This window comes from Molothrus aeneus, chromosome 10 (genome assembly GCF_037042795.1).
Source record: "Molothrus aeneus isolate 106 chromosome 10, BPBGC_Maene_1.0, whole genome shotgun sequence".
In the NCBI taxonomy this organism is placed as follows: Eukaryota; Metazoa; Chordata; class Aves; order Passeriformes; family Icteridae; genus Molothrus; species Molothrus aeneus.
In genome coordinates, this window is record NC_089655.1 from 11,246,658 (window position 1) to 11,266,351 (window position 19,694).

The window sequence follows — 19,694 nt, forward strand, 5'->3', positions numbered from 1 at the left end:
TTGAAAAACACCACATTGTTAGTGCTATTGAACAATGACATACAGATTATCACATCAATAAGTGATAATTTATGTTCTGAGTATTGCTTTAAAAAGAACCTGTTCGTCTTACTGTTTTTAAGTACTTCTTCCCATATGTCTCTTGCAGGAGAAGGAGGTAAGTGTAGAAGTGTTCAGGTACAGCCAATTGAACAGACCTGAGGAACTAAACAGAAATTTTCCTGCATATAAGGCAGAATATAAACCTATTCTCTTATTTTTAGTTTGATTATTGAGCACTTAACATTCCTATTCCTGCAAAATACAAAGAAGAGTGGTCTCACTACCAAAACTTCAAAGAAGTGCTCTTGATTAGAGAGGATGTTGTGAGGATTAAACAGAAAGTGGATGCTGCAGTTCAGCAGTCATGATACCTGTACTCTGCTTTCCACAGTGCTGGGTGGAGGCAGTAGACTAAGCTGGATTCATGCTTGTTACATTTCCAGGAGGGATTTTGTGGGAGAGGAGGTGCAGCTGTTGGAATGTCCCAGACCTTTGGAGGTAGCCTGCAAGAAGCTGGTGAGTAAGAGATGCCAGCAGAGTTCCTGTGTGCACAGAGGCACTGGAGGACAAGGAACAGCAGAGGCTGGGGGGTGCGTGGGTTTGGCAAGGCCCGGGGTTTTAGGAGTGCAGGTTGCTGTGTTGGCAGCCAGGTGTGAGGGCCTGGCCTGCAGCCCTGAGGAGAGGCTGCCACATCCCCCCAGTGGGACTGGAGGAAGGACCAGGACACATCTAGGCAAGATTTGGTGGAGGGTTGGGGCAGGGAGTCCAGCTCACAAGAGGGGGGCTGTGGAGACAGAGATCATAACATTGTGAGAACAGAGACTGTGTGTGCAGCTGGGTTTTGAACTGATTTTAAGTGACAGAAATGGAAAGTAAGAAAGCCAAAAGGGAGACATTTACTTACACCATGACCAATGAGAAGCTGGTTAGCAGCTAGAAGTTTAACTGGTGCCACTAGGTATATTGGGTGTAGTCATGAAGGCATAATAATGGTATAATATATTATATTACATTAGGTATAATATAATGATAATAAAAATTGTTACATCTGGAAGTCAATGTGTATGACAGAAAGTTATGTAATCCTCACAGCACAGACACATGAGTTCCTTGCTGCTCCTTTCTGTCAATGTTTTTTAGTCTAGAGAAGACCCTCTATTTTATAAGAAGAATATTTCAGGCCTAATATCCACTGAAGAGCTGTGCTCCAGGCAAAACCACCAACAAAGGCTGTTAGATCTCATGGATTGCATGTTCCAGGACTCCTTTTAAATGTGGTTGCTGCAGATTTTGCCTCATCTAAAGGTAGTTTTAAACTTCTAAACAGTTAACACCTTGACAGGTTCTGCCTTGCCACCCAAGCATATCTACAGATCTGTGCAGCAACAGGGCAATTCAGGCCTGTTGAGCAAATTGAGGTGATGAACAGGCTGCTGGAAAAGCTCCCAGCCCATGCAGCCCGTGCAGCCAAGCTCCTGCACCTTTGCCAATCAGGAAAACAGCAGCATCACTCCCTTGCACTGCCTGTCCAGAAACACACCCTAAATGTGTATTCCCCAAACACCCTCAATCTGCTGTGCTCAAGTACTTCTTTAGTGCCCACTATTAAATAGATTACGAACACCACAAGTAGTAAATGACAGACTATAAACAAGGCTCTCAAATTAAACTGCATTTACCAAATGTAAATGATGTTGCTAGAGAGAATTCACCCACGAACTAACCCAGAGATGTCTGGCTGGTTTCCATCAATGGCTGCAGAAGGAACAGAAAAGTAAAAGGCCAGTAAGTAGTTACCCATAAATAAACCTGTTAGCATTGACATTAATCTTCAGCTAAATTATGATCTGTTAGGAACACAGAAACAGGAGTGACCTTTCTTCTTCACCAAGCCCAGTCCTCTACTCTTGCAGGGAACCAAATAAAATAAACCCTTTCATATACCGATGATATTTCATTTTTGAAGCCAGGAAGCTGCTCAATCAGCATCTGTTAGAGTCCCTGTCTTTTTGGGATAAAACTATGGAATGCACAGTTAGAAATTGTTTGTAGGTAGTGGATATAAATTCAGCTAGAAAGGTTTTAAGCTCAAACCCAAAAGATGGCATATTTACAATCTCATACAATCTTAATTATGCTGCCTTGTGTATGTATTCTTTACATAAATGATGCATAGGTTATGTGACAAAAATAGTATGGAGTTGCATAAGCAAAGTGTCTTTCTTAATGTGGACAAAAGCTGTCTAACTTTGGACAGTTGACATTGCAGCAAAAGTTTTCTACAGTAGTTTCTTTTTGAAGGTAGAACAAAAACTATTTTCTGTCATGTGTCCCTGAGGTGACAGATCTTCAGGCTTGGAATGGTGAATCTTTAGTGACAGACATTTAATGTATGAACTACAGAGCTAGTGCCATAGGAATTATAAAAAATGCCTGGTGTCACAGGGTGTCATTGCCTCCTGCAGCAGTCTGGCAGGAAAGCCAGCCTGAGGGACCCCTCTTCCCCCACCAGCTGCTGCCAGCAATGCTGGGCTCAGCTAGTGATGCTGGTGATCCAGGGGTGAGGGCTTCTCCCTATCAGTCATTGAAGAAAGATATTTTGTACACAGAGCTGACAAGAGACAAATTTCCTAATGAATGTCTGGCAAGTGAGACCTTGTCTGCCTGAAAATGAGACAGCTACTGAAGTGGAAAGTGGAAACCTCTTCCTGAAATGTAACCCTGTGTGACAGACTGTCCCTGAGATGTGCTTTGAAAAACTGTGTAAATGTTGGTGCAACCCTCCTGTGCCTCATGTATCCCACATATATATTCTCCCTGACATCTTCCCTGGGACAAAGATAATCATAATGTTGCTGTACAGCAGCCAAAGTAGGCTGATGACCTGACTGAATATGAAGCTTAGCTTATGCTCCAGCTTTCAGGCTTCTCACCAAATCTTCTTTTCTCTGTGAAGAGTCACCTGGACAAAATACCTTGGCATTTTGTACTATGGCAAAAGACCTTTCAGTGCTCTCTTGGTGTTTCTGTACAGGTCCTGTTCAGCTGACACTGTGAAATTAATTTAAATTTACAGAGATACTATCAATAAATGTGGAGGGATAGAATGTAAGAGAATAGTGCAGAAGGTAATCTCATACCCGAGGAGTTGCAGCTGTACTAATCACCAAAGATTAGGAACAGGCCTGCCCTTAATAGGGCAGCTGTGTCCAATAAGACACAGTTGTGTCCAATAAGAAGATGAGTGCTACAAAATGGTGGGTGAGCTGGGCCAGAGGTGGAGTTTGTTGGCTGTGAGGAGCTGCCCATGAGAAATCACTGAGAAGGTATGGGACTTTTGCAATAAGATGACAACAAATAAACACTCTTTATTTCATTTGAATCATAGAATGGTTTGAGTTAGCAGGGACCTTTAAAGGTCATCTAATCCAACACCCCTGCAATGAGGAAGAACTAGATCAGGTTGTTCAGAGCCCTATCCAATCTGACCTCAAATGTTTTCAGGGATGGGGCATCCACCATTTCTCTTGGTGTTGCCACCCTCATAATAAAAAAATTCTTTCCTTATATCTTATATGAGTTTACACCCTTTTAGTTCAAAGCCATTACTTCTTGTCCTATTGCTACAGACCCTATTAAAAAGTTTCCCCCATCTTGTAAGGTCCCCTTCACTTTTTGAAAGGCTGCAGTAAGGCTTCTCCTGAGCCTTCTCCAGGCTAAACAACCCCAACTCTTTCAGTGCAGTCTGAAGTGCCAAGGTCTTGATGTTTCCACTTCCAAAAGAACTTTGGTATTTCCTGCAATTGCAAGTTTTCCCTTTTCACAATAGCATTGGAAAACATGCAATAGAGAGCATTTATCCCTATTTTCTTGATAATCTAAGCACCTAAAATGACTCCTGCAAACTGATGTGCCCAGCCAGCTCCTAGGATTCCCAAATTTGCTTAGATCTGTAAGACAAAGAGTTAATCATATGGCACCTTTAATTGAATCTGCTACTTCTTAGAAATAAAAATCCACACACAAGAATTGTTACTGGAAAACTTGCAGAGCCTCCAGGCTGAAAATTCCCCTCTTCTCTCTTTTTGTCTGTTAAGCTTTGCTCTTGGCTCATTTATCAAATGGCAATATAGTTTCTGGCTTTATATAGAAAATGTCTGTGATGAGCCATAGACCTCCCCTCCCCTGGTTCTTCTGATGCTGAGATATCAAATGTAAATGTAGTACTGACAGTATTCCCACACCTTAAGAATTTAGGAAATTATTAGAAACTAAGCTGACATTCTTAACTTTTTTTTTTTGTCTCTTTGCTAGTTTTACCTCAAGTAATGTCATATTTAATACAGTTCAAAACTTCATATTTCATTTTAGCATTTAGCAGAGACCGGCCATGAGGCATCAATCATAAAAGCAGTAGAGTTTTTCAGTATGGCTTTTCTAAATTATCTTCTGGTGTTTCCATTTGTCAGTTTGGATAATTCTAATATCAGTTTCTACTTGCCTCTTCTCTTTATAGGAATACAAACTGATATCCAATAATTATTTTTTTAAAATGTTTTACCTTCTATTGTTCAAAGTCAGTTGCTTATTTGCCAGCATAAGAAAATATTAAGGAGAATGGTGCTGGTTTATCATTGCTTGAACTGTTTTGCATCATAATATAAAAATTATAAATTCGGTAACGACTGCTAAATTGCAAACATTCCTGTAACCAAAGAGATCTAATAAATATCAAACAGGATTCTTGAAATATTGACAATGTGAGCAGATACTCCTTCATAGTATAAGATTGTTTCAACAATTCCAGTGAAGCCTCCCAGGGTCTGTTGACCAAGAGCAGGCACTTAGAATGACCACACAGCAGGTGTAGAAATGGCTAAAGTACCAATCAGAAGAATGAATTCTAAAAAAACCATTTTTAAGCAAGTGCTATGTCCCTAACAGTGCATTTTAAACATAATAGTCCGAGACAAATACTCAACATGTAAAAGGAACAGGAGCATCGTGTCTGGAGTAGAGGGCCCGAAAATAAACAACGGCAGAGCCCCTGTAGTGCCAGCAGGTACCTGTGAATCAGGCAGCCCCATGGCCAAATCTTCAGCAGCAGACAGAGAGGAGAGGAGAGGAGCAAGGCACCTCAGTCTCTGCAGGTCAGCTTCTGAGCTCCAGGGCAGGGCATCAGCAAGGGTCACAGGGTGCTATTCTTATCTAGATGGCTGTAAAAGCTAAGATAGATCAGCTAGCCAGTCTTGATGTAATCTAAATCAGCAAATCTTCAAGTGGATAATATTATGAAACATAATTACAAAGCAGATTCCCTTAGCTTTGGTGGATGTGAGAGATAAACCTGAGATCATTAATTTTGTTGTTCTTGTGAAGGAAATAGGAGAGCAGCTAGAAAATTGTGTCACTAAAATGGAAAAAATAGACTTTCTGTTTCTTGGTACAAAATAGAATTACTTTAGTGGGAGATATATAGGTATATAAATCATCCTTGGAGCCATTGTTCTTGTTTAATGACAAGAGTCACTTATGTCTGTATGTGAATAAATTTCTGGAGATTTAGATCAGAGTCTGATTTACAGATTGAGACATGAAAACAGCTGATATTTTGAACATCTATGTACAATAGCATCCTTTCCCTTCCAAAAGCACCACCTCCACTAGACACTGTTCAACTCAGCTCTGACCTGAATGAAGAGAGTGTGGAGCCAGTGCAGTTACATGACACAGCTGATGCTAACAAACTGGTGATGGTCACAGCCACCCTCCCTTGGAGCTGGCTGCAAGTGGCACTGGAGGCACAGGGTAAAGGCACATGGGAATGTCCTCAGGAGTGTGTACAGTGAGAGGCTGTCAGGTGCTCTTCGTGCAGAAGTAGGGAAAGAAAAGTTGCAAAAGGTATCAAGGGTGCTCCAGAGAAGTCTCTTTCAGGATGAGCATGTGCTTTCAGCACGAATGCTGTCAAAACCAAAATTGGAACCTCAAGCAAAGAAGAAAACTATTTTTTGTGTGTGTGCTTTAATTCTCTGGCACCCAAGAAAGACTTTTGCATAGTCTATAAATAAGTAGGTTTGTATTAGGGCATCTAGCTTCTAGTTCCCTCCCCCTATTTTTGTTCTTTCCTGTCTTCTGAACACTGTAGTTGCAGGATAGAGATGTTTCTAAAGAGAATCAGATGTGCTATGGTGTCATACTCTATTGCACAGGTGATACCTGGGTTGCACAGTGCAGTTTCACGTGGAATTAGTTTGCTGTTATTGGCAACACAGATTTGAAATCAGAACTAAGCCCTGTGAGAAACTGTTTCCTGCCAATGCTCTCATTACTTTTCCTGACTTTCCCTCTACATTATTTATAGGGCTGGACATAAAAAGGAGAACAGTTGGATCTAATTTATTTACTGCAAATGCTCTTAGGAAGAAAAGTGTTGTTCAGCCAACTAAAATTCTGGTTTCCTACTTTTACTGATAAGAAAACTCACTATCTGCTTCCAAATTACCATAAAGGGGACAATGAGGAAAAAGCACTCCACAAAATGTGCAAATGATATGACAGCCTGTGCAACAAGAGATGGGAGAATACAATCAAATTTCCATCAGCTGTAATAATTCTTGCACTTGTGTTTTTTTTTTTTTTGCTTGAAAAGGAGTCCCTAACTTCAATGAGCAGCTCAACAGCTACATCTGAATGATAAACTGAGGGAGCCTACATTTGAAGGACTTCGTTCCTCAAAGATGAAAATTCAGAACAGAGAGAATACCCTTTCTTTAACAGGCAGATTAGGCCAAGCCAAGAGAGCTGAAGTAATTGTGAGGGAATATCTTGATACAATCATTTTCTGCCAGGTGCAGCATCATATTGATGGTACAGAAAGGTTTTCTGGGTTCCTCCTGCTGTTCATGCTATGCTCTCAGTTGTCCTTATTCAGCACAGAGTCCCTGACAAGAAAGTGGGTGTTGCATCACTGATGTTTCTGTGCAACAATAAATTGTACCAGGGCTGGGCAGTTCTGACTGCAGGAATTACAGACAGTCCCCATGGCCTACTTCCCATCAGAGTACAGGGGTCATGGAATGCAAAACTGGGGCCAAATTATTTCACTGGTGGCTGGAACTCAGCTATTTGCCATGTGCATTACAATAGTGAGTTTACTTTTTCTAAGTGCTGAATTACTGCCCTGGGAGATGCACACATGCCTTCCAGACCAGAATTCAGAGTTTAGCCTAATATTATGTTTTTTAAACACATCTGTGATCTATTATGTTGCTGGGTAATGATTTTCTCAGAATCCTTGTTTTTTAATATGCAAAGAAATGTCACTGTCAATATCAGTCTCAGCATGGTATTGCAAAGAACACATCTGACTACTAGATAAATGCTTCTTGCTATGGAAAAAATATTACAGTTTATTAAAATGTTAAAGCATTAAGGGGAAAAGTTATAAAAAAATGGAAGGAGCATACATGGAAATTTTAGGAGCTGGGACCAGAGACTTCTAGATAGTAGTAATTTTAGTTACATAATGTATCAGAAAAGTAAGCTAAACACTGGAAAAGAAATATGGAAACAGCATTATATGCCTAAATTAGATATATACTTGGTATAAAAATGCCTGAAACTTGTATTCAGTTCTAACTCCACAGCAGTCATTTAGTACATTAGGAGTCAAAAGTGCAGTGCCAGAATCAAGCAGCAGTTGATCCTTTCTTTATTCCAGGAGTTGCTTGTTTTAATCCTTTCAAGAGCCTCAGACTGTTTTTGCTTGAAGAGTCTCTGAGGAAATTTCTCGTATCCACCAAACAAAGTAAAGGCCAGACTGAGTAAGTAATATTGTAATTTAATTTCAATGTTCCTAAACTATACTTGACTTCAGTTTGGACATGGACACTTGAGCACAGGGCAACTGTTTTGAAAGAGTCTTTATGTTTAAATCCTTCTACTGACTTACTGAAAGGGTACTTTGAGATGAGAAAAGTCTTTCCAGAATCTAAGCCTGGTCTTTGGGCTTATTCTGGAGATAACAGCCAAATTTCATTTTAATCCCAGCAGAAAAGGAATGAAGACTGCCTCCCTCTACTATATAACACTTTCTGGTGGATGAGAAGCATCTTTGAATAGGGAATCAGAGAATTTTCAAGGATTGGTGAGTATTTACTTAAATTTCTGTTGTTACCTGTTTTGCCGTTGAAGACCTGTACTGCTGTAACTCTTCCACTTCAAAGCAGTTATGCCTGGCTTGCAGCATGCATGAAAGGCTGATGCAGCTCTTGTGCTGTTTTATGTAATCCATCCTTCTTTAAGAGGTGCAGTGCTTTGCCTGAGGTATGCTGAGCCAGCATTCCTTCATCTTTCCAGATGTACTGCAGTGCACTGATAATAATTATCCTGTGCCGTGTCAAATAGCAAGGAATTCCTGCTGTAAATAGGAGCAGATGTAGATATGTGATGTGAGGTATATAGATTCTTGAAAGGGCATGAGAAGAACTCGTTCATATGGAGCCTAAGTGCAACCAATAGGTCATGATTATTATACTGTCTATCCAGTACAACATCTCTGGAGTTAGCTTTCCAGCTAAGTTTTCAAAGCTCTGGGCTCTTAGGAACTTAAACCCTGCTGACACTTCTCTCTGCCTTGACACCACTCTAAAATGTTAGCTGGCCTGTCTCTTGGTTATCACCCATCTCATGGTTACAGGTTTTACCCAGGTAAAAGTGAGACTCTGTGGATTCCTTAATCATTTTCTGTCATTATGAACACTGAAGTCTCTTCTTAAATACCCTTATTCAATTATCTCCTTTTAATGTAAGTCCAGTGCATCTAATTCAACTAAGTAGTTTCTGACCTCAGTCTACTGTGTTTCTGATCTGCCCTGGATTGTTATTGTCTGAATTTTTACCTGTTTTACATTTTCTGTAATGCAGAATAAGACCCCAGCATCCGTTTCCAGTTGAAGTCTAATGCAAGACTTAGACCCAAAACGTTTTCACTGTAACAAAGTGATCAGAGGTGTGATCCAAACACAACAGGACTTTTGCTTTTACTGCATCCTCATCTTCAAAGATTATTGTGATAATTTTCACTCCATTTCCAAATTCTTCAGCTACTTTGTATTAATGCAAGAATCAGGGGTTAAATCTGCCATTTGATTTTGGATAGTTTAGCAGTCTGTTCCACTCCTAATCCCAGTTTATCTGTTTTGATTTAGTTTGGTATTTGAACTACCCTTAAAATAAGTCTATTTGTTAAACTGAAAGTTTTTCAGTTAAGGAAAATGAAGTTTTTCCTGGCTGTGGATTCTCAAGTTACCCTGCCTTTCACAGAAACCCTTCACTCTATGACAACAAGGTATACTTCAGAAAATTAGCAGTTTTTAAAGCAGAAAGCAGAAATTATCGATCTGACCTTTGATTAGACTAAGATAAAAGGCATAGAATTTGTGGAGCCCATACTGGTAAACAAGATATTATTAGAAGACTTTCTAATTTAGGATGAGCTAATAATTGACTGAATACTTGGACAAGAAAAAAAATCTCAGTACACAGGAGCTGAATATGATTTTTCATATTTCTAAATGAACTTAAGTTTCCAAATTCAATTTCATTTGGTGCAAACTATTTCATTTAATGCTAAAGAAGGATTTTTAATGGAAGTGGTTGTCAAAACAGTTACACAAATTGATGTGTAACTCCCACAGAGAAAGTTAGGATTGCATTAGTGTTCCTGAAGAAGTCAGTGCATGCCTTACAAAATCTAACTCCTACCTGTGTTTGAGAGGAATTCTCCTCTGCTCTGCAAATTCAGGTTTCTGCCTCACAGCAGTGACCTGACCATCAGCCCCTTTCACTGGAACAGTCCCACTTTGTAAAAAATACTTAAATATTCATGGAGCCAGCTGGTGAGGGAAAAACAATGCTCTAGTCTGATGGTTCAGTAACCCTCCTGGGGAGGGTGGAGGTGTTAGCACCAGTCCCAGTGAATGTGTAATTATTTATACAAAGTAGAACAGTGTCAACAGGAGAAATGACAAGTTCCCATCTCCCAAAAAGTTTCCTTGCAGGAATGGAGAAGTCTAAAGGAACAATAACGCATTTGCCAGAAATCTGCCAGGTATAGTTAACAACACTTAAACAAACTCTAAAAATAATTTACAGATTATTCCTGAAATAGCTAAGCTTTTGGATGAATAGATGTTCTTCCACATCTCTGAGACAGACCTTGTTCCTCATATTAAGTGAACAGGCCTTTCATCCTCCAAAGCAAAACAGCTCTTAAAAATAGAAATCATTCAGAACATATTTTAAGAACTTAGCATCTCATAACATCATACCTCCATCCTTGCTCCTATTGACATCAATGGAAGGAAAACCAGTATTTATACGTCCCACAAGCAGATCTGTCTCTCGGAGAATGCTGCTCTATAATGGTTTGTGTCTGGCAGGAGTAAAGAGCTCTTGAGACCTGCCTGCCAGTTGAATAGCCAGGGCTGTATGGAGCCCCAGCAGGTAATGTCTGTGCAGAGTCCTGCTGAAAGCATCATGTGAGGCACGGCTCTTCAGCACAAATGAGTTTTCATTGAGCCAGCTAGAGCACAGACAATGTTTCAGGCAACAAATTCTTGTTTGGGGCTAAGGCAAGGAGCAAGCTTTAAGCTATGTGCAGGCTGAGGAAAACTGCTCTCACTTTATCTCAGTTTGTGAATTAAACAGTGTGTCACAATTTTCTAACATCTTCTTACAGTTTTATGTGTTTCTGTTAGAGAACACAAGCATAAATAGTTCTAGTGTAGGTGCCTGACCTACAGATGCCCAGCTTGACAAAAATGGCATCAGGAATTATAAATTCACTGCTTCTGGCTTTAAAAAAGTGAGTAAAAAAACCCTAAGAGGTTTAAGCTTTAGTCATCAAAACCAGAGCTGCCTGAAAATTGTTTTTAAAGCTCAGCTGTAAACAGTGTTGTAATAATTCATATTACGGTAAGAATAGAGTCATATCCCTTTTGTTAGTCATATGTTTTGCCAATAAAATGACTTTCATAAAACAAAAAAGGATTCGTAGTGTGAAAGGCCTTTCAAAGGAATGTATAATTAAAGCACAGTAGTTTCTGACATCTGGAAAGAAATTCTGGACTGCAGAGTGCTAAATGACCTGTAACCTTTAAAACATGTATTTTCAGATGAAAGATTTTCAAAGAAAATTTTGAATGTTAGCTGCTGCAAAAGCAGAGAAGACTGTCTTGAAACTCAGAGATGGATGGGCTGCAGCAGATTTCTGCATCTACACATCTTATGTAAAAGCTGTAAAGAACAGGCAGCTGTCAGCAAGAGGTAAGAATCCATCAAGTGATATTGTGATGAATACTCCAAAAGTTAAGGAATTAAATATCACATAGGCTCTGGCAGATGAAAAGAGAAAGAATGACCAAGCAGCAAGTACTGCATCAAATCTAGTGTATGTAGCTGATGCTTGTAAAGTACAGCATTATGTCCATCCGTGTGTGGACAAAACTAAGTGCAGACATTGCAATATGTACAGAAACACTGTGAGCAAGTGCCATGGATGTGTGCATTTTTGGAGGAAGCAGCATTTCTCTGTTCCACTCACTGCTCTGCTGTGTTCACCACAGCAGCAGCCACAAAACCCAGCGCAGCCCAGGAACCAGACTTTGGGTTAATGGGAGAGTGTCCCTGGCCTTGGGAAATGAGTGCAGTGAGCCACTGCCTAGCTGAGGCTGAGGTGTCCCTCAGCCTGGGGTGTCCTGCAGGCTGTCCCTGGCCATGTGCTCACAGGAAACAAGCTGTTCTCCTGGCCCAGGATGTGCAGGCAGTGCAGATGTAAAACTCTCTGCAGGTTTAATTTATAGCTGCCTGTCCTTGGGTGTCTGATCAGAGTTTTCAGTCCTGAGTTCGTAACTGTCCAGCCCTGCTCCTGCCTGTGGGCTGTGCTGTGGCATGCTGAGTGTAACCTGTCTCCCTGCCTCAGCTGACTCTGGTGGGGCCGAGGGTGCAAGGCTGGGATGGTGGCACTGCACAGCAGGGAGCATGAGGCTGGGACCCCAGGGGAGCTGTGGCTGTGCAGCTGCAGGCTATGGGTCCGTGAAGGTTTTGCATTCTAGCTCAGAGACCCCTGAAGCCTGGCTCCTCTGCATCATTTTTGTCCTTCCTGTTAAGTCTGTGGGTGTCACATGAATTCTCTGGAGGCTTAAAGTAACTCTTAACTGAGCATTGGTGAGAGCACTGCACTGTAACACCAGCTGGACCAGAGAATTACTGCCCCCAGTAGTCAAAGCTGAGCAACAGCTTACAACTATGGTATTTTATTTTGTTGACAGCTAGTCCCAAAGCAACTAATACTTTTGCAACTTGGTCTCTTCATGGAACTAATTAAGGGAATGTGAGAATTTTCAAGAAAATTCTTTCAATTAAGGGATAATGTGGAAAGTTTTATTTCCCCCATTACATTTCTATTTCTTCTATTATGTTCCCATCATAAAATAAAAATCTTTGCATATATAATTATAAGTGAGGTCTGAAATTAAAGATTTAGCATCTGTATACCCTGGAGATGGTTGTACTTCCTACCTATAAAGAGCCATATGAAACCCCCAGAGTTCTTTTGTAATTTGTGTAAGAGGAATTGTAAACATATCACTGAAAGTCCCCTTGCTAAAACCTTCTGAAGAGTGTTGTAGATGAGAAAACTCCCTGTCATGTGAAGCCTTTCTATTTTTACCATGTCACTAGGAAGAGTCACTGTTTACTGCATTAGCTATAACCTAAGGAGATATGTCCTGTGGCAAATCCAGGACTGGAATTGCTGGACAGGTTGTGGTGGTTCTATTATTAGAAACCTGTTACATTTGACATTGAGCATAAAAGATGGGGCTTGTACTGCAGAACATTTCTTATACTCCTGAGAGTAAATCCCAGCAGTTATTACCAGAAAAGATGCTGAAGCCTCTGAGTTCTCATTGATTGGACTTGCAAGTCGATCAGTCATGTTGAGATATGTAAAATCTCTTGACAAAGAAATGATGACTGATATCCTAAGAATAAAATCTAATGACAAAACCGGTAAATCTTACTATTGCCAGAGCAAATCCCTCAGAGACCAGAATTTCATTCTCAAAGGGTATTTTGTATCTAGACAGATTGTGTGTTGACTTAGTTTATATAATGTGTCTGAAACATCCAGAAAAGCTTTACCTATACCTGGGCTGTATGAGGAAATAAATGCATTTGGTTTTCAATGGCATGTCAGAATAAAATATGTTATTACTGGATTTAACTGAATGTACAAGCATGATTTCATGTTGCCACATTTCAACCATATTTCAAGTGGGATGTAGAGTTATTTACTCTTTAGTGCTAATACAACCAACTGTATAAGACAGGAAGGGAAGACTGACCACTGAAAGGCCACAGGCAGTAGGGAAGTCACTTGTATGTCCTGCCTGTGTGGCACAGCTCATGGAGCTACACAGAGCTACAGGAGCCTCAGGCAGGGCAGCAGTGTGGCACTGACACAGGGAGCAGTGCCCTGTCTGCAGCCTCACTGGCTGCTCCACCTTGGCTCTTCTCAGAGAGTTTCCACCCACATTCAAGGCAGTTGTCAGTGTTCCACTTGCATAGAAGGAGTCAGATCTGAAGAAATTCGCCTTCAGGCCTGAAATTTGTAAAGGGAAACAGATGAGATAGTGAAATTGGGTCAGAAAGTGGGAAGAAATAAATGAAAGGAAAGAAGTAGTAAAGAGAGTTGGAAACACTGATGAGATTCTGCATCCATACAATAAGGCTGCTGACGTTCACAGCTTGTGCCAACACAAGAAGTAGGGATCCCTGGGCAGCTTGCACAGGAAGTCATACTGTGAAATGTTTTCCATGTGCTGGTGTTGAATAAGAAAGGAGTGGATCAGGCTTCCTTATATCCCAACTTTGAAAAGGGCTGTGGAGATCATCTAACAGCCTCAGACAGCAGCTCTGGATTGTGGCTGTGCCCAGAAGAGACTTATTTGAAAGATGACCAGTGGACAGGAAAGCACAGCTGTCTGGAAGGTGCTGTGTAATCTTTGGCATAGGTTGGGAATGAAGTGTCACTGGCCAAAATGAATGGGAGTTCCCCAGGAGAGCTTGAAGGTCATGGCAAGCTGGGAGCTGGTGTCTGTGTCTGTCACTGAGACTGTGAATGTCAGCTCTGCCCTACAAACAGCATAGCCAGTCCAACAGCTCCTGCAATAAACTACCACCAGGGATTGAATCATAGCACTGCTGCAATCCTCCAGTTAACACTGCAATGTTAGAGCCAAGAAGGGGACTGCAGCAGTTTGGAAAGTACATTTTAATGCCTAAGGTGTTGAAAACTGTAGCATGAAATATATGTGCATTGTTTGACATCAGCTGGGAATATGGTAAGCAGGTTCAATGAACATGGGTCAGTCTGATACCTGAGTAACAGAGTAAAAGAGTTGTCCCCATCCAGTAGGCAACATGCTGGCTGTGGCAGGGTGGTCATGGCATTGTGCCAGCCAGGTGTGTGCCTCGTGGCTTTACCAGCGCTCATCCATCTCACTGGGTCTGGGCCAGGAAGGAGCCGTTTCTGAACTGATGACTTTCAACTGCTCACCTTTGAAAGGTGCAGTCCTGCATAGGAAGATCCTTTCAGATTTTCTTTTTTACTGCTTGCCTGTTTTGTTTCTCTTTGCATGCTTGTCACGCTGATTTTAAACTACTACAGAAGTCTAATAGGTATGTTAATCTGCATTTGCTGTGGTATGCATGTGACAAGGGAAACAGATCAAATGAACTTATTTTAGTCTATATGTTTAAATAAAAAGCCAACATGGCAAACTGCATACTCTCACTCCGACTGACTTATGTTCAGTTTAAATTCCAGGAATGTCTTAGAGAGTGGCGTCATCCCCTTCAAAAGAGTTTTGGGTTTTTTCCTGTTGGATAGTATCAGCAAGCAGCTGCCTCTAAGGCATTATTTTTGCCAGCCGGCCAGGTCTCTGTGCCAGCTTCTCCCTGAGAGTGTTCCATGGATGGGGCATCCCTCCCAAAGCAGCCCCGGGGACAGTAGCGGGGCCCAGGCCCAGCTGTGCAGGAGCGAGCGGGGCGGAGGCGCCTGCCGGGGGCTCCTGTGCTCCCTCCTGTGCGCTGCAGATGAGAAATGCAGAGAACGGGGCCGTGCCCGCCCCGGCCGCGCTCCTGCGGCTCCTCCTGGCGGCCCCGGAGCTACCGCAGCCCCCTGCAGCGGCTGCATCCCCGCACACGCCGCTCTGCTCCCGCCGTCCCTGGGCCCGGGCTGGGACAGAGTAAAGCAAGCTGAATTATCCCTTACTTTTTCAATAGATGCGAATAATTTGGTTTGCCTTGTTCATTTCAAACTGAAATTGAGGATTCGATCCAACTCAGACCTCAGAGCGCAGAAGATCCTGAAATTGGCTGGAATAAACTTTCTAAAACATGTAAAGCATTAGAAAGCAGGCATTCTTTACTTGTGCAGGACACATAGAGGATATATATTTTTTATATTCCGTGTGTGTTGTGAGGCTTTACAACAAGGTATTTATCCATCATAATCATACATATTCATTAAAACGTGGTTTTTATTTAATACATAAACATTACTTTCCTAGAACTAATTTGTATGTATCCACTTCTCACTGGAAGTCCTTTTTTGGTCCTGGAGAGTCATAAAAGGGGGCTTTAGTGGTTACATTCACTGAATGCTTTGATATTAAAGGTGACTTTTCCTTGAACTTTTCCTTTGGGCATGTGCTGTTACTTCGTTGTTAAATGACTTGCAAAAAACCACTCTAGTCCTTTTTATCTGTTTGTCCACTGGTTCCAGCCACCTTTATCCTCCTGTGGTCATATTTTTACATCCATTTATCTTTTTTTTTTTTGTCATTTAGTCTTTAAGCTCTATCCAGCAACTTCGGGGAAACTAAAAATTTCTATTCTCTGTATCATTTATCATTGATGGCTGAGTTAGAAAATGAAGGTTTGTTTTCTTAAAACTGAGTAACACCAAATCTTGTCTAGGAAACTCCTGCTGGTTGACCTCAGTGTCCTCCATGGGTTTGCTGGGCACAGACTAATGCTGCAAAACTTTCTTCTGAGCAGCAGGTCTGAATCTCTTTATTCTGAGGTTCACTTGGCCCGGCAGGCAGGCAGGGCTGTCACTGCCAGCTTCTCAGGCTGCTCTGACTCGTGTGGGAGCTGCCCTGGTGGGATCATGTGGCTCCGTGCCACGGATGGGCTGGTGCAGCACAGAGATGTGCTGTGCCACCCTGCATTCCTGCTGCCTCCTCTGTGCCAGTACTGCACACACGGATGTGATTGGAGAATAGGAGGGGAAAAGAGCTTTTCACAAGTCAGAATTATTCTCCAGCCTGTTTGAGCCTTCCAGGCAAAATGCCAAAGGAAGAGAACTGAGTCTGGTGCTTGTTTGTGAATTGAGCTCAGGAATCACTTGTGAAAGGAACTGCACTGCTGCTGACCTATTATAGTGCACAAGGGAAGTTGTCACCTTAGAGACTTCATTTACCAGCCTGTTTGCTGCAGATTGTTTCTTCATGAGCTAGTGGGGGACTGAAATGGCTTTTGGAACAAAGAGTGTTGAGTAATAAGTTGGAAGTCACTCATGTCTAGGACATACCTGGCAGTGTTGCCCTGACACTGAAATTAGAAATCATGACAGTTCCAGAGCCTGAAAATCATAATTATTTATTAGCTCTATGTGCATATTTGGCTAATGAATAACATTCCTTGGGGTTATTTAAACGCAGCAATGAAGTGTGTTGGAAACTGCTAGGTGAACATCTAGCACTTTCCACAGAGGACTTGCACTTCAAGCTACCACTGCTGTAAAGGGAAGAGGGCCAGATCAGATTCACTGTGGGTCTTCAGTAGCTCTGCCTGGAGTCACTGTGACTTTTGGAAGAGAAAGCAGTGATTACTTCACTTGGTAATATTTGTAAGTCCACCAGTTCATTTGCTCTGTGCAAACCCATGTAAGAATCTGCCAGCAAAGTCAAAATCAATACAACTTTTAAACTCTTTTCAACTCTGTGATGTATGTAGAGCACCACCAACTTTTTCATGTATGTAATTCAGCCTTATATCTGAATACAAGAATATACTCATCACAGATTAACTGCAATTGAGGTATCTACTGTTTACCATTCATTATATCAATTCACTATATTCTTTGGAATAATGGTCATGCCAGGAGAAGCAGATCTGAAGATACACTGTATATTCCCTCTGAGGTGATAGGTCTGCCAAGTGCTAAGCTAGCTGGGACTTGAAATAATATTCATTTAACCTGAATTTTGGGCAGGTTTCCAACTCTTGTATATGTTCTCAATCTATATCAGTTCTCTGTGTTTTACTGAACACAGTTAAGTCAAATTATTTTTTTATTGTCCAAAGCATATCTGAACTTTAGAATAGAAGAGATGACATGCTTCTGTTAGGGCAGAATAGTTATAGCTTGAAGGAACTTGCTCTATTGCTAGGGACAAAGGTGTTCTCAGAAGAGAGAACAGAATATTTGGCTTCTCTTTTTAAGTTTTAAGTCCATATTCTACAGACATAAATATTCTTTTTAACTATATTGGCTATTGAATATATTTTTCAGTGCTCAGTGATTCTGGTTACTTACTGTTCCAAACTCTTTCTCTTCAAGCTATGATTTTCTACTACACTACAAGAAACAATGTTTTGATGTTGTAATTGGTACAAATGGAAACTCTGCAGCTTTATTTCATGACTAAGTTGGTGCATTTCTGGCTGTATATATACTTTGCTCTTTGTTTTGTATTAAAATTTTTCAGATGATGCCCCGAGAGTGCTTTAAAGTGCTACAGCTGAGGAGGGAAAGTGAGTTGGGAGTGTAGGACACTGCCTTAGGGCTGGATGGCAGGATCTGCTGTGCCAGACTCTTGCTGGCAACATTTTCCTGGCACTGTCTGCTCATTAGGGCTCTGCTTCTATAGCACACTTAAACACAAGGAAAAGTTCACCCCACCAATGAACAAAGATAAACATACAGTCCTATTAAAGTTAAGCATGTGCTTATGAGCTTCACTCAATTTTGGATAATGAGAGATGATGTCTGTGAGTACAAAGGTATCAGAGAAGCTGCCCCAGGGACCTGTTTACCTTTTGCTCATTATTTGTATTATTTCTGAGGGCTACAGATACTGCTGCTTGTTATCCACCTCACTGACATTTCCTAGTTGTCCTTCCAAGTGCTGCTAAAAAGAAAAGCTGAGATTTTGGAACACTAGTGAGTGCCAGTGATTGAATTCCATAGCCTCAGGACTGTGGATGTGGAGAGACCAGCATATAAAGAGGGGGGAAAAAAACCCCAAGGATTTTTTTTCTTGTACATGTGGCATTGCCCAGTTTCTCAGGACAGCAGAGGAGAGTGAGAGAGAACAGACATTTTCTAGCAAACAGAGTATAATATTGAAAAGTATACTTAACACCAAAAATTAAAGAAAACTATATTTTCATGTTCATCAGTCAGAAGGGAGAGGAAAGGATTAGACCTTGGAGGCAGGAGAGACTCAAATTAGAAAACTCTATAAAATTGCTTACTCTCCAAAAAGATTGTGTGACATGGTCTCTCATTTTGCTTCTGTACAGCCTGCAGCATGTACCCAAAGGCTGTGCTCCCCAGCACGAGAAGTATTTCCAGCTCCCCAGAACAGAAGTGTAGTGCCATTCCTGATAAGAAATCTGCCTTGCAGTGGCAAAGGGTTTCTGATGCAGAAAGTGCATCTGTAGTGTCTGCCCCAAAGGCTCTTGTCACTGCAGCCAAGATTGAGCTTTAGCATTAATACTGATTTAATACTCTATGTTTTTTCCACCTTTAATTTTTAATGTGTTTCATCTCCACTCGCAGATCCTGCTAGCCATACGTGATCCTCTGATGAGAGAATAAAATCTGAAGGTAATTGTGTGTCAGATGTTTTTTTGTTCCTCCTCAAATACAGTCCTGAGTTTTAGGGTCATTTGTCAGAGAAGTGATGTCATGGTAACAAAATATAGATTGCCTTCAGATTTCCCGTAGATTATCAGAGTAACTATGGATCCACCAGAGCTGAAGGCTGAAGCACTGACCTCAATAAATTACCTGTCCTAGCAGCTGTAACTTTTGTTGCTTACCATTCTGCTCACTGTTTTGCCATCTTCACTGGCTTCATCAGTTTTGTGAGGTTTCCCTCCAGCCTGTTCATGTCCAGCAGTCAGATCCAGAGTTTACTGATAACATTATGAAAACCCTTAAGTGTTAACAGGAGGATGCAGTCTTGTGGAGTATTTATTTGTGGGATGTAGTCTCTTGAAGCATCTACTTCTAAGAGGGTAATGGAGGTTTTTGCTGATTTCATCAAATCCTTTAAGTCATTGCCACATTTCAAATAGGATGTACAAAGTCTGCGAATAAGAATCTCAAGAATTTTAGAATTTTGGAAGGAATTCTGCACACCTCAACTAGAAGATCCTACAGTTTTCCACTGTGTTCCTATCAGGGGGAACCTGCAATTATGTTGGGATACATCCTGTCCTGCTGAATTTCGACAGAAAAGGCTTAAGGCAGATACTTTATGTAATTGCAGTTCACTGAGTGCTTTTTA